The following is a 13,944-nucleotide window of genomic DNA, read 5'->3' on the forward strand; positions in this document are numbered from 1 at the left end:
GAGGAGATGCGTGAGGGTGATGCCACACATGGTGCGTTTTTGATCCGTTTTTAAACATGCATTTACAGTCCGTTTAATACCACATCCTGTTTTTGACCGTTTACCATGTTTGGCTGCTTGTTTATCTATTAAGATAATTGGGAAAAAGGGACAAAAACGGTAAAAAACAGATGCGTTTTAAAAATGTATGCTTAAAAACGGACCAAAAACGCCATGTGTGGCATCAGCCTTAGGCCGGCGCCACACAGGGCGCTTTGTCTGCGCTTGCAAACGCAAACAAAGTCGCGCCCATCGTTTATGGAAACGCCTGCGATCGGGAACGAGTCGAAGGTGTTTCGCGCTAAATTAACGCAAAACACCGGCGGCTCGTTCCCGATTGCAGGCGTTTCCATAGAAAGTGCAGTGTAATTAGGCAAATCTACTCCTCAGCTGTTGCATTGCCTTTCGAAATGCGATGTAAAGGCCACGTGCGAACGCAGCCTCATTTATGATGCCACGTCACGTAGGAAATTATAGATAAATTGACAAATAATCCTAAAAGTAAAAATAAATAATATCATAAATAATAACAATAAAATATTTTGGAATAAAATCCACTCCTACAAAAAAAAAAAATTTAAAATTGTAATTGTGTTAATTATTTTGAAAATTCTTTGCGTTCCTTGACGTCATATAAAATTCTACACTCTAAAGACTCTAAAGGTTAGGTAGCAGCTCAGACAGTGAGCACAGCTAACCACACTCCCATGTACACACAGCACACAAGCGCCTGAGTCAGCTCTGCAATGAAAAGACACACAGGCATCACATTACACCAACCCACTTGATTTGAAACCCTGCCAAGGTAGGTGAAAGACCTCATAAATATGCAAAGCAGGAAGTTTTTGTTTTTTGTTACATTGCATATTCATGTAAACCCTCCATGATTGGGCGGCTGATCACATTCCTAGAACAATGAAAGTTCTAGGCACCAGAATCAAGGCGGGCGCTATTTAATTTTTTTTTTTTCTATATTTTTTTACTTTTTTTTTTTTTTTGAAGGTGGAGGGGGCTGATCCACATTGTTGATCTTTACCACTTCCCTGGGAGAGAGAGAGAGAGAAAGGGAGGGGAAGAGGGAGGGATTTTACAAGACCCTGCCATGGCCATTTTGTTTGTGGGCAGCATGGTGTAATCTTGCCAGTAAGTGAAAACTAAGCCCTTGAGCACAATAGCTTTATTTTTGACTCCCCCCCCCCCTCCAGGAGAAGGTCAGTGTTACATATCATGGGGTAAGGTAAGTGACACTGCCCTTGCCTCTGTCTCTTGTTACAAATAATAAACAATGGCTATAGAATGTATCAGATATTGTTACATTGTATCAACTTGTCTCCCCCCCCCCTTTCTTCCTCCCCACCTCCTTCTCCATGACATCACTGCAATCTGATTAAATTGTGGAGGTGTGATTGATTCAGGCTTTATGTAAACAGATCAATCTGTTGGGTCAGATTGTATCATGGACAAAGGTTGTGTGCTCAGTAGGTCCTATGGTTTGGCTTTCACATAAAAGCAGGTTTGTGTTTGTATGATATGAGTTTAAAATGGCACACTGCCTTTTTTCCAGGCTGCAGAAGGGGAGGGGGGGGGGGAGGATAGTGCAGACTGGAGGGACACTGCCCTCCCATCCAATCACAATCCGCCTATTTGCCATTGCAAAGTTGTTAACCCCAGAGTCTTGTGGTTATGCCTCTGCTTCTATAATCTTCTTTGGGTTTTTTTTTTTCTTCTTCTTACAAAGCTTGAAGATTGAGGAAGAAAACCTTCTGTGTAATCAGACATCATGGAACTAAGTAGGACTTCTTCCCTTCCTTGCCATTCCGAGAGGTTTGCAAAGCCATCTGCTGCTTGGAAATTGTTTGATAGAACCCAGGTCATCCTCCTCTTCTTATATTGTTTTAATAATTCCTCCTTATGGCTCCTCGCCGCCTGGACAAGAGGTGAGTTTCATCCGGAATTTTTATTCAAGTTTTCTCCAAACTGTTAGTTAAAAGTGGGTGGATCTTATAGGAAAAATATATATAGATTTTTTTTTTACTGTATACTTTTTGTAACTCCCACAATGCAGATTGTTTCATTGTGTTTATACGCTGCAGCGTGTTATAATATTCTGTATATTTTCTGTACAGCTCTGGACCTATGTTTTAGAATATTTTTGTTTTTACATGTAACTATTACAGTAGAGTAATATCTCTCAATATTAGATTATTCAGCTATGCGTTTAGTAGTCTGTATCCTATTAGAAACCTTTTACCTTAGAAATATTTTATATAGTGTTTTTTTTTTTTTTTACATTTATTTTTAATTTTTTTTTTTTTTTAATTTTGTAACAAACGTATCAACAGATTAATGAATTCTCTGCCGGGGCACGTCTGCTGTATGTACATAGGGTTTAATGATCCGAATCGTTTGTTTAATGCAAAGTGGAAGGAAGGAGGAGACAGTGACACAAGAGGTTTATTATATTCTAAGTTATGGCTGGTACTAAATGGTGGCTGTTCTTATTTGTGAAGATCAACTCCCTCTATGGCGATGACTGGGTGTAGAATGACACTGGAGGGGGGGGGGGTATATATTGATATATACTCCCCTATGGGCCCTGATTGTTATTGAGCTGAAGACAATTAGGAATATATTGTAGGATTTTAATGTCCTTTTTTTGTGTATATATTTTTTTTTTTTTGCACACGGTGGGAGTTTTTTTTTTTTTTTTTTTAATACATTGATCTGTGTTGGTGGCGCTGTGGTGCTCTTAACCAATTTTATATGTCAGTTACACTAAGAGAAAGGGTAGAGAGGTGGGGCAAGGCTTGATCTGATCTGTGTACATTATGTGCTATAGATATGGCATTGTGTCTGCGGAATAACCATGGAGAGAAGAGCACAATTTATTTTATTAATTTTTTTTATTAATAGTGTTTTTATTATTATTTTATCTGTGGATTTTAATGCAGTGCCGATCTCATCAGCATTGCTGCCCAGACAATGCTAGAACGACAAGAACAGTCTGATCCATTTTGTGGGCAGCTCGTCACTGTGGGCCATTTTCGGGATATAAATTTAAAATTGATAACCTTTTTTTTAGCTGTCTCATTTTTTGCTTTTTATGTCTTTGCGTTCATAAAAAGCATAAATAATCCAAAAAATATAACAAGCTTTGTTAGAACCTTTTCAAAAAGTTGTCACTTTTTGTGCTTTTTATAAGTGGCTGTTGATGGAAAATTCTACATTCTGGCACAAGGGGGAAAAAAAAAAGTTTTTTTTGTTTTTGGCTTGGCTTTCTTGAAAAGATATGTGTCTGATGACCCCTCCCCCACTCAACAGGCAAGCCATCAGCTTTGGGAGTGGGTTTTTTTTTTTTTTTGGGGGGGGGATTAAAAAAAGTTTCACATATCTCACACAGGGCACAAGTCCCTCTTTATTTTTAATAAGAAATATAAAGTAGGTTTCTTTTATGGGAATTCAAAAGTGATACAAAAAGTAAAATTGTAGCATTTTATTGTAAGTGGCAGACTAAAAAAAACACTTTGGTGTATCTGTTTTTTTTTTTTCTTTAAAACTCTTTCCCCACCCCCTACCCCCCTTCTGCTGACAAAATGGCTGTTCATTTAATTGGAATCCTCGATGTGAGAGTTCTTTACCCAGTGTAATCCTCAGATTAATTTAAGACATGCAGAAGACTGGAAAACATTGGCGTTTTGTAGCTTTTGGTAAATCAGATTGCATTTTTTTTTTTTTTTTTTTCAGTAATCGCTCACTAATTGAAAATCATTTGTGATTAACCCCAAAAAGACCTTCCAAGGTTCACAAATACCTCCAGACAGGGGGTCCTGCTCTCCATCTATAGGTCTTTAGAAAAGTTTTTGATTTTTATGATTAAAGTAAATCTACCATCAAAATCCATCCTGATAAACGAGGGACACTTGCCCCTAGACCCAAGCACTGTGACTGTGGTAATCTTCTTATATTTGTTATTCATGGCCTCTTTCTTATTAAAATCAACTTTTAAAATGGTAATGAGACTGAGGGGTTACCCATGCCCCTCTGTGATCTGGCTTTACACACTGTTAGGGCTCATTCACACTGCCGTCTGCGGGTACGTACATGCGGCCGCATGTACGTCCCCATAGACTGCAATAGCGGCACGGCGGGGATCCGGTGCCACACATGCACCAGCCTTGAGGTGAGTTGAGCCTCTTGCCTCAGGCAGCACTTACCACAGCAAAATAGTGGGCAGCATCAGAGACACCAATCCGGGCCGCACACCGCAAAAAGATAGAGCAAGCTCTATCTTTCGGCGGCCGTGTGCCGCTATTTCCTATGGAGGGAGGAGAGGTCACCCCCTCCTCACCTCCAGGTGAATGTACCCTTACACTGCTGCACCCTCAGAAAATACTGGAGGAAGTGCTCACTGCACAAGTTTTGAGGAAACAGCGAGGAATGTGAGACAGTGTAACAGCCTGTAAAGCAAGATAAGAGGGACAAGGGTAGCCCTTCTAGTTAATTAGCATAATTTTAAGAGTTGAATTAGAAGGAAGGAGGCCATGTATAACAAAGATAACCACAGTCACAGTGTCGTGCTTATTATGCTTGACTATGGTGGTAGATTTCCTTTTCAATTATATGAAACGAAGACAAAAAAAGCATAAAATCACCTACACACATCAGGCCCAGTTCACACCAGCTTTTGGACCTCCACTATTAACTTACACCACTAAACCATAATAACAGAAGTCTAACAGTTCCTTTCAAAATGTCCTTCGGTTTTAGTAGACTTTTAATGGCTTCCAGTGTTTGTTTGCATCACTTCCATTATTTGAGCAGAAAAGTTGATTGAAATTTACAGAATTTATTTTCCATCTGAATTTCAATGAAAATGGATCATAACCGAAGCCATTACAAGTCCATTGACGCCATAGAGCATTTTAACGATCATGATATTGTTTTCATGATGGAAGTTAATACCGGGAAGTTAAGGGCTCTGAGCTGTCCCTGTGCAGTCAACAGGCCGCAAACAGTGTTCGTATGGACTGTTGTTTGCAGCCTTGGTGTCATCCGGGGGTATACCCCAGACATCTGCCAAGGAATAGGACCTGCTCCAAAGCGCGCAGCCCAGACAGTCAGCACCGCTCTATGGAAACACCCATGCACCAGCCTTGAGGTGAGTTGAGCCTCTTGTCTCAGGCAGCACTAACCACAGTAAAATAGTGGGCAGCATCAGAGACACCATCCGCTACTACAAAGCAGGACCTCACATACTAAAAAAAAAAAAGCATCTTCACACACAGTGTCAGCGTGGCTGTTAGATGCTGCATGGAGAGGCCACTTAGAAAAAAATCTTACCTTCTATAATACTACTGGATGGGGCAGACTGCTTAGTTTCATCCCTGTTCATGTGCATGAGCTCATCGAAAGAAATGGGATACTGATCTATGACTACTGGAGTTGTTGCTGTTCTCGAGCTCGCTTCAGACAGCAGAGAATTTGGTTTCACCCCTGGCAGTGGGCATGAGCTTGTAGAAAGAAATGGGGCTGCGTGCTACGAGCTGAAACACCGGCTACCAAATGGCCATAAACTGTAAACTAAGGGCTGTAAATAAATAAATCTCTGGTGCCGGGGCCGGTTTTAGGCCAGCGGTGCCCTGGGCGAAGATACAAGTGGATCCCAAAATATATAACTTTTCTGAACAGTCACAGTCAGTAAGAGGCTCCTTCAGTCCTGCACAATAATAACACTTTGTAGTTACACACAGTAGTAGGTAAGTATCTGTAATATGGGGCTTTAGGAGAATGTTATAGGAGTTAGACGGATGAGAGGTAGGTAGATGATTGAAGATAAATATGAAAGACCACATAGATTTATAGATAGATGATAGATGATATAGATACAGAAATATAAAGCGAATTATATAGAGAGACAAAAAGCTAGATGGATATATAGATAACTAGACACATGTTAGATCTATAGACAGGAGGTAGATGAGATACAGTCAACCAAGGGGTATTAAAGGAGCAATATATTCTCTGCCAGCAAAGTCCACATGCATGGGGCCCCTTTAGAACAGGGGCCCTGGGCAAATGCTCAGTTTGCCAAACCCTAACGCCGGCCCTGACTGGTGCACATACTGGACTAGTGCTCCAGTCACTACTAGTGTGGTTCTCTTGCAGTCTCCAAAAGTGAACAGCTCACTGGTCAACCCTATTCAGCTCCATTTATATGGGACAATTATACTGGGGATCTCTGCGGTCGAACCCCTAGTTTCTCAGACATTATTTTTTTAGGAACTGTAATCCATTGCTGAACTTCCATTGTAGGGTCTGTCCATTGATCTAATCGTGTATGGTGGGGTATCCAACTCCTTCCTAAAGATGGTGGAGAAGGAAATACTGAAGATAAGCCCCTGCCGGTGGTGTCTGTGATTTGCCCCACTCTCCATATTTAATATACTTCCACTTGTTTATGTGCATAGGGGAGGAGGAATAACTTTCCTACTTATTGGATTGGATTTTGGCCAAACCCATACAATTGTGGGGGTGTTTACACGCAGTGCTTGTTAGTATATTGTAAACTTTATTGAATTGAGTTTACAATGCGTTAAGTGTGTTAATATTGCGTTTATGGAAATGCATCATGAACAAGTTGTAAATGCTATGTGTGAACAAGGTCTGAGGGTCTCCTGACTCTTTTCTGATATAAGGTAAAAGTGAGATTGAGAATGGGGGATTTCTACGTGACTAATGGTGGCTATAGACATTAGATATATCTTGAATGAATCGTGAGCCATTTCATGTGAGCCATACAAAGACAAGTGTTCTGAAAATAAACTTTATAGACTTGGAAACAAACTTTTTTTTTTTTTTACATGGCTTAGTTTCCAATATTTTGTCTGATAAAACAGTGTTAAAAGGCATCTACCACCAGAATGAAGGATTGTATGCAAATGAGTCTGAGGGGCTCCAGGTTTCAAAGGTGTTAAAGCAAACCTACCACCACGGATCTACCTCTATTGTTCGTGAGGATATCCCTTTTAAGGGCTAATCCTCACGTCCCCTGTATCCTTTTCTAATGTTTATTGCCCTAATATGCTAATTTTCTAAAGAGGCTACTGGGGCGTGGAGTAGCCGGAGCTGAGGCTACACGGCGTGGCTATTCCACGCCCCAGTAGCCTCTTTGAACCTCCCACCAGCATATATTTGGTGCCCTCGTTCCGTCGGCTTTGCGGACGAGGGCGCGCCGCTCCATTCAGCAGATATGCAGGTAGGAGGATCAAAGATTCTGCTGGGGTGTGGAGTAGCCGCACCATGTAGCCTCGGCTTTGGCACCGCCCTAGTAGCCTCTTTATAAAATTAGCATATTAGGGCAATAAAAGTTAGAAAAAGATACAGGGGACGTGAAGATTAGCCCTTAAAAGGGCTAATCCTCACGTACAATAGAGGCACCTACCACCCGATCTACCTTAATAGGTAGATCCGTGGTGGTAGGTTTCCTTTAACTGTATTTGCATAGAACCTTTCATCCTGGTGGTAGATGTCCTTTAATTTTTCACCTGAAGCCTGATGGTTTCTGGTTGAGACTTTCATGTTTTTTTTCAACCTTAGGGCGTTTGTCCACGAGTAAGTTTGGTTTGTGAAAAACGCTCTATGCGCTGGAGGGATATATTCAGCAAGTCTGTTCTGTCCAGCAAATCTCTATAGAGGACCGTAGTGTTTTACTTGAACTCCAAGTGTAAACTTATCGATTGTCAAGTTGTACGATATTGGTCGGTGATAATCGCACAATTTTTAGTCCTAGGGCCGTCATAGTTTCCACAGATTTTGACATCCAATTTTCACAGCTCTGATCTCCTTCCTTGAAACGACTGCATTGAAAACTGACCTCACCTGGTTGAGAGTAGCTCCTGCAGTTTTTTTTTTTTTTTTTTCTATGATGTAATCGATCATCGGACTGTAAAAAAATATGTGACCTGTGCACAGCACAATAGACCAGGGGAGGATTAAGACTGCCATGGACCCTTGGCTGTGAATATTATGGCCCCTACAAGTCTGGAAATCACTTCCTACATATGGTAGTAGAATCAAGCTTCTCTGGGTACGGAGGATGAGTCCCTTCTACCTGCTTTCAATATGTGGGTTCAGGACCTTTGGAGGATGGGTGAGGGTCCTTCTCAGTAATAAAATTTGGTGGACGGTTTGGGTGGTGCCAGCTGCGCTTGCCCACTGGGGCGGGCCTCGGCCTGATCGCATCGGCGTTTCTATGGAAACGCCTGCGATCGGGAACAAGCCGCCGGTGGTTTGTGTTAATTTAATGCAAAACACCGGCGGCTCGTTCCCGTTCGCAGGCGTTTCCATAGAAACGATGGGGCCGAGGGCCGCCCCGGTGGGTGCGACTTTGTTTGCGCTTGCAAGCGCAGACAAAGGACTACGGGTGTCATCACCCTAAGTTGTAGCCCTCTGCTCACAGAAATCATGAAATCTGTTGCATAACAGGACGTACGGAGTATTTTAAAACCCACAACTTGCCTACAAACAAGCCTCAAAGGAGTCAAAAGAATGGGTTAACCCATTAAGAGCTTGTCCATATTTCTTCCATCTCTTTACTTCCAATGGCTTGTTTTTTGCAGAATAAGTTGTAATTTTCGATCGCACCATGTATGGGTACATCTAGGATTTTGCCTTCATTAATGTTTTAGTGCGGCTACATGACAACATAAATTGCAATTCCGTAAAATGGATTTTTAATTCACTTCCTGCATGTGGTACTTGAATAAAGCTTCTCTGGGTACTGAGGATGTGTCCCATCTACCCGCTTTCAATATGCAGGGTCAGGACCTTTAGAGGATGGGTGAAGGTCCTTCTCAGTATAAAATTTGGTGGATTGTTTGGGTGGTCACTGGCCCCCGGCCCAAACCGCCATAATTATAATCCAATACTGCACTACTATAGCCATGCCATCGCTGGCCTATGATATGGCAGCATGCACAGTTCTAGCCCTATGTTGTTATGGTGGGGTAGTGAGTTGTACATATTGAAGGAGCGTTGTAGGGATATGCTATCAATATGCAATGGGTGTTTTGATCCTAGGGACTACAATTGATCAGAAGGATTGGGGACAGTGTCTCTGTGTAATGCCCGGGACAGTAGACCATGAGAAGAATAAGCTGCTGCTTTGTTGTTGTGGGTCACCCGCATCGGTTCTTGATAGGATATCCTAGATATTGCTGTCATTTTTTTTCACGGTTGAAATCCCTTTTACACCATTAATCAGAATGATTTTGTATTTGGCCACCTTCACCGATCTTTGCTCGGACACTGAAATGAACCTTGGACCTGATCCTAGTATAACTGTACATATGTAATGGTCTATCTTGACCAGTGGTGGCGAACCTACGGCATGGGTGCCAGAGGTGGCACTCGGAGCCCTTTCTGTGGGCACCCAGGATGACTCCAGGTATCTTCTGCAGTCCCAGACCCCCCCAGGACTTGCTGTGCACAGAGCTATTTTAAAGTGACAGCGCTACCTGGGACTACTGGAGGAGTGGGAAGGTGCGGACAGATCAGGATTATCATTAGAGCTTCTGCTCCGGCCCCGACAATTCTTCCTGTTTATTGGACCCTGGAGGGAAGGTCCAATGATCATCCAAATTTCTTCTACTTTCTGCTTTATTGGTGTCCTCAGGGTGCTGGTATGAATGAAAGTTGTGACAGAGCAGGGAGTATATATCACTAATTAAATTTCTGTGTTGGTACTTGAGATAAATTTGTGGCTCTTGGTTGTAGTTTGGGCACTCTGTCTCTAAAAGGTTCCCCATCACTGCCCTAGACCAACAGCATGTTATCATACTGCTAAATTCTGGCGACCCAAATGTGTGGACCAGTTTTCTGCCTCCTTTCCGGAGTTTCTTTCAGCTAGAGAAGAGTCTAAGTACATGTGCTGTGTATGAGTGAATCCCAGAAGAGTATATCTCGCTCCGTTTCACAGTTGCAGTAAGATCAGGTAGTTGCACTAGTGAGTGCACCTCAAGATCCCGTAAATGTCATGGCTCTTCTGCAACAGAATAACACTGCTCAAAATAGGCAAATGGTGAGATGGATGGGACTGGGCTCAGCTATTCTTTTCCCAATAGGTCTGGTTACTTTTGTTTATCTACATGAAAATACTCTCATTCGGTTTTACTTCAATCTGCAGTGTCTGTAGTCTCGGTGGTGGCCTTCTGGTATATTACGTATATGATAAGTGAGCCAATCCCTGGCCTCAGAGGACACATCCTCATTTCTATAGTACCAAATGACTGTTTTTAATAATATAATATTACTGTAATGTAATATTATGTTTGTATATGTCCCCTATGATTTGTAAAGCACTGTGGAATTTAATTGCGCTATAAAGATGATTTATTATTATGCCAGCTTGGGGTGGTTTAAGGCTACATTCACACTGATGTATGGGGGACGTATATACGGCCGATATACGTCACCCATAGACGGCAATGGGCGCCATAACTTCTTATGGAGAGGGGCGGGGGTGAGCTGCGCTCACCTTTTCCTCCTATCCCAGTGCACTTCCGTTGTACGGGGGGGGGCGGGCAACGGCAGTGTGAATGTAGCCTCAGACAGCCATGGACCCTGGGCTATATGCATATTACAGCCCCTGCAAGTCTGATATACATTTCCTACATATGGTACTAGAATCAGATTTGTGGAGAATGAAGGATATGTCCCTTCCGCCTGGTTTCGGGACCATAGGAGGACCTACAATGGTCCTCAAATGGCTCTTGTGTACATGTGTATTAAGAGCAGAAACAGATGTTCAAGGATTTCATGGGTGAAGGCTCTACTAAGTATAACATTTGGTGGGTGACCATTGGCCCCCTAGAAGGTTTGGGCCCCGGGCTACTGCCCAAACCACCTGTATTATAATCCGGGATACTGCCTATATTATAATCCACTACAGAGGCCAGTGTTGGGCTTCACAATTAATGTGATGTCATTGCTTCTGCTCAGCCAGGAGCATTGGAGAGCCACCACTAGAATTATGTGGTCATGAAGAACCCTTAACATCACCTATTATCACAGCCATTTATGTTTTAGCCTAATATTGTTGCCACATCTGGTGTGATGATCAGAATGCTACAAATGTTAGGAATATACCAGGAAAGTAAAACAATGTGGCTTTGTAACGCTGTGCAAAAGGTATCTCTACTTCCAATTTGTTTCTTCCAGAGACCATGCCCAACTTGTCCTGTCTCTGTTGCCCACATTGAACAAATCGTGATGAATTTGACGCACACAGAGTATTTTCAAAAAACATCCCTCAGTAGTATGAGGTTAAGTTTTCTAAAATCCAACAAACCGTGTGGTTGCCACTGTTTTGGGGGAACGGAGGGGCTCCTTGTGTCATACAGTATATCTATATGATTTAAGGAATCCCGTCCACAACTGTGTGGTCAGGACACGCACAATCTGTGATTAGAGCTAGGGTGAAACCGACCAATACACAGCAATAATGTTTTTTCTACACATCTTTTCCTACATCCTAATGTATGACATTATTACGGTAGGTAATGAATGTGGTTGCGTTAATATCCTGAAAAAATTGCAGTGACTGCTGCACAATGAATAGGTGCATTATAGGAGTCTACCATCAGTATATCTTGCTGTTTAGTGTAGTTCTCAGTGACGGGATCCCCTTGGATCACGAGAACGGGGGTCCAATGTACCACCATCGCAACCCTTCTAGCACTACCTAGATGGCTGAAGCAGCTAGTCGCACATGCACGGGCTGCCCTGTTCATACTCCGCAATCTCCATCAGCACCATAGGAATGAATGGGACAGCCTGGCTATGCTCGACCTGCTCCGGGCATCTGTGGTGCGAGGGGGGCCCCCGTTCTAGAGATCTGTGTGGGTCCCATCACGGATAGCCCCACTTATCAGCAAGTTAGGACCTATCCTGTGGAAAGGGCCTAAATTGCTTTTTGGGAAAACTCCTTTTAATCTAGATCATGTTCCAGGGCTGCCGACACCATGAGACTATGTGCGCGGGAACATATATTTGGTTTGTACAGGTCCCATTCCTTCCAGTGCTGTCATTGTTGTGCGAAAAGGACTTCACACACCCGTGACATGCGGGGTCACCAATAACGAACCACGGATCCATTGTCTGCGGCCCTAGAACTGCGCATGTTTTTGAGCACGTGTTCTAATGTGATAGATGTACAGTACAGACAGTGGTGTAACTAGGAGAAGGGCCCCATACCCAGCTTCTGCATGGGGCCCCCCTTCTCACTAAAGAAATATACATTATAGATACACACACATATATATTTGTATACTCACACATGTAAGTACAATGTGCAGCATAAATGTATATAATGGTGCACGTCCTCCACTCTTTAGTATGTCAGGTAGGGTGACCGGGCCCCCTGATACTGTGGGACCCATAGCGGCTGCTATGGCTGCTACCACTGTAGTTACGCCCCTGAGTACAGAGCAGGAAGGGGTTGTCCAAGAATGTCATAAATCTAATGTATTGTATCTTGATAAAACCATACAATTTGAATGGCACATGCTGCTATGGGGGGGTCACAGTATTTGTAACATTTGTGGGATTGAGTTACTAGTACTTTCCTCTCATGAAATGAATGGAGAGGTCATCTAAATATTTCAGGGTTACTTTTTATGACTTTGATGTACAGGTGACTAAATCCCTGCAGTTCTCTTTTACTCTCCACAAGGAGGCAGTGTTGTCTGGCCTTATTTGAGCTTTTGTTTTGGTGAGGCTTTGGGATCAGGTGATGTTTGCCAGCTTCCTTGTGCACTTTCGTGTGCATGAGGCCTTAAAGGGGTATTCCCATTAAAACAAATTAATGTTATTGTTTGTACTATAAAAAGTTATACAATTTTCCAATATACTTTCTGTATAAATTCCTCATGGTTTTCCAGATCTCTGCTTGCTGTCATTCTATAGAAAGCTTCTATAGTGGACATAAATCTGGCGACGGTTAAACAGGTGCGGGTCTCGTCGTAACCCACAGCTCTGAATACACTCTGACATAACGAGCCGTGAACCTGTGCGACTATGGTCAGATTTCTGTCCACTGAAAGTAAATGTAGAAGCTTTCTATAGAATGACAGCAAGCAGAGATCTGGAAAACCAAGAGGAGTTGATACAAAAAGTAGATTGGAAAATTGTTTAACTTTTTATCATAAAAACGATAACATTTTAATTTGCTGAAATGGGAATACCCCTTTAACGGTCTCCTCAGACGCAGTTATAATGTAGAAGATGAATTTGCAGGCTCCCAGATGTCATACTTATTAGACTTTGTAAAATATAGTGATAACGGTAATTACATTGTTCCCCCAGCAGGAGGAGCTGATTTCTTCTTCCCATATGAGGATGCGCTGAAGCATCATGGAATTGATAGCATAGTTAAGAAGAATCTGCACATTAATATTGTGTAAAATCGGAACAGGCAGGAGGCCGCACTTTAAGGGCGCTGTCCCACGTTGCGTTTGCAGACGCAGACCAAACCACGCCCACTGGGGCGGTCCGTGGTCCAATCGCATCGGCGTTTATGTTTCTATGGAAATCGCCGATGCGATCGGACCGCGGACCGCCCCAGTGGGCGTGGTTTGGTCTGTGTCTGCATCTGCAAACGCAACGTGGGACAGCGCCCTAAATGTAAATGGGAAACTGTGGCCCCTCGACCTCTTCTCGGCCGAAAACACACGGTCATGTGCATTCAGCAGTTACTATCACAGCCAGTGTGTTAGGCCGCGGTCACACGTACCGCTAGACGTCCGTTCATAACGCGACGCTAGCGCACAGGGGGAGGTCCTTGGCCCAAATGCACATGCGTTTCTCGGCTTAACAATCGCACGCGTTTCCCTGGAAACGCATTTGCGT

General features: G+C 42.9%; 1 protein-coding gene across 2 annotated transcripts in view; it reads left to right on the forward strand.

Moving 5' to 3' along the window:
• Window positions 1–721: 721 nt before the first annotated feature.
• The window catches only part of EPC1 (enhancer of polycomb homolog 1), a 46,707-nt gene continuing 33,484 nt past the window's right edge, over window positions 722–13,944 (forward strand). Inside the window, exons 1-2 of one of the 2 annotated variants that reach the window (XM_072154044.1) lie at window positions 722–844; window positions 1,778–1,976. The gene's annotated coding sequence lies outside the window, so the exon portion shown is untranslated. Of the gene's footprint in view, window positions 845–1,728; window positions 1,977–13,944 lie in introns of those variants that run through there. The other variant, XM_072154045.1, reaches the window with a different exon arrangement.

The sequence above is a fragment of the Engystomops pustulosus genome, chromosome 5 (assembly GCF_040894005.1).
Source record: "Engystomops pustulosus chromosome 5, aEngPut4.maternal, whole genome shotgun sequence".
Classification (NCBI taxonomy): Eukaryota; Metazoa; Chordata; class Amphibia; order Anura; family Leptodactylidae; genus Engystomops; species Engystomops pustulosus.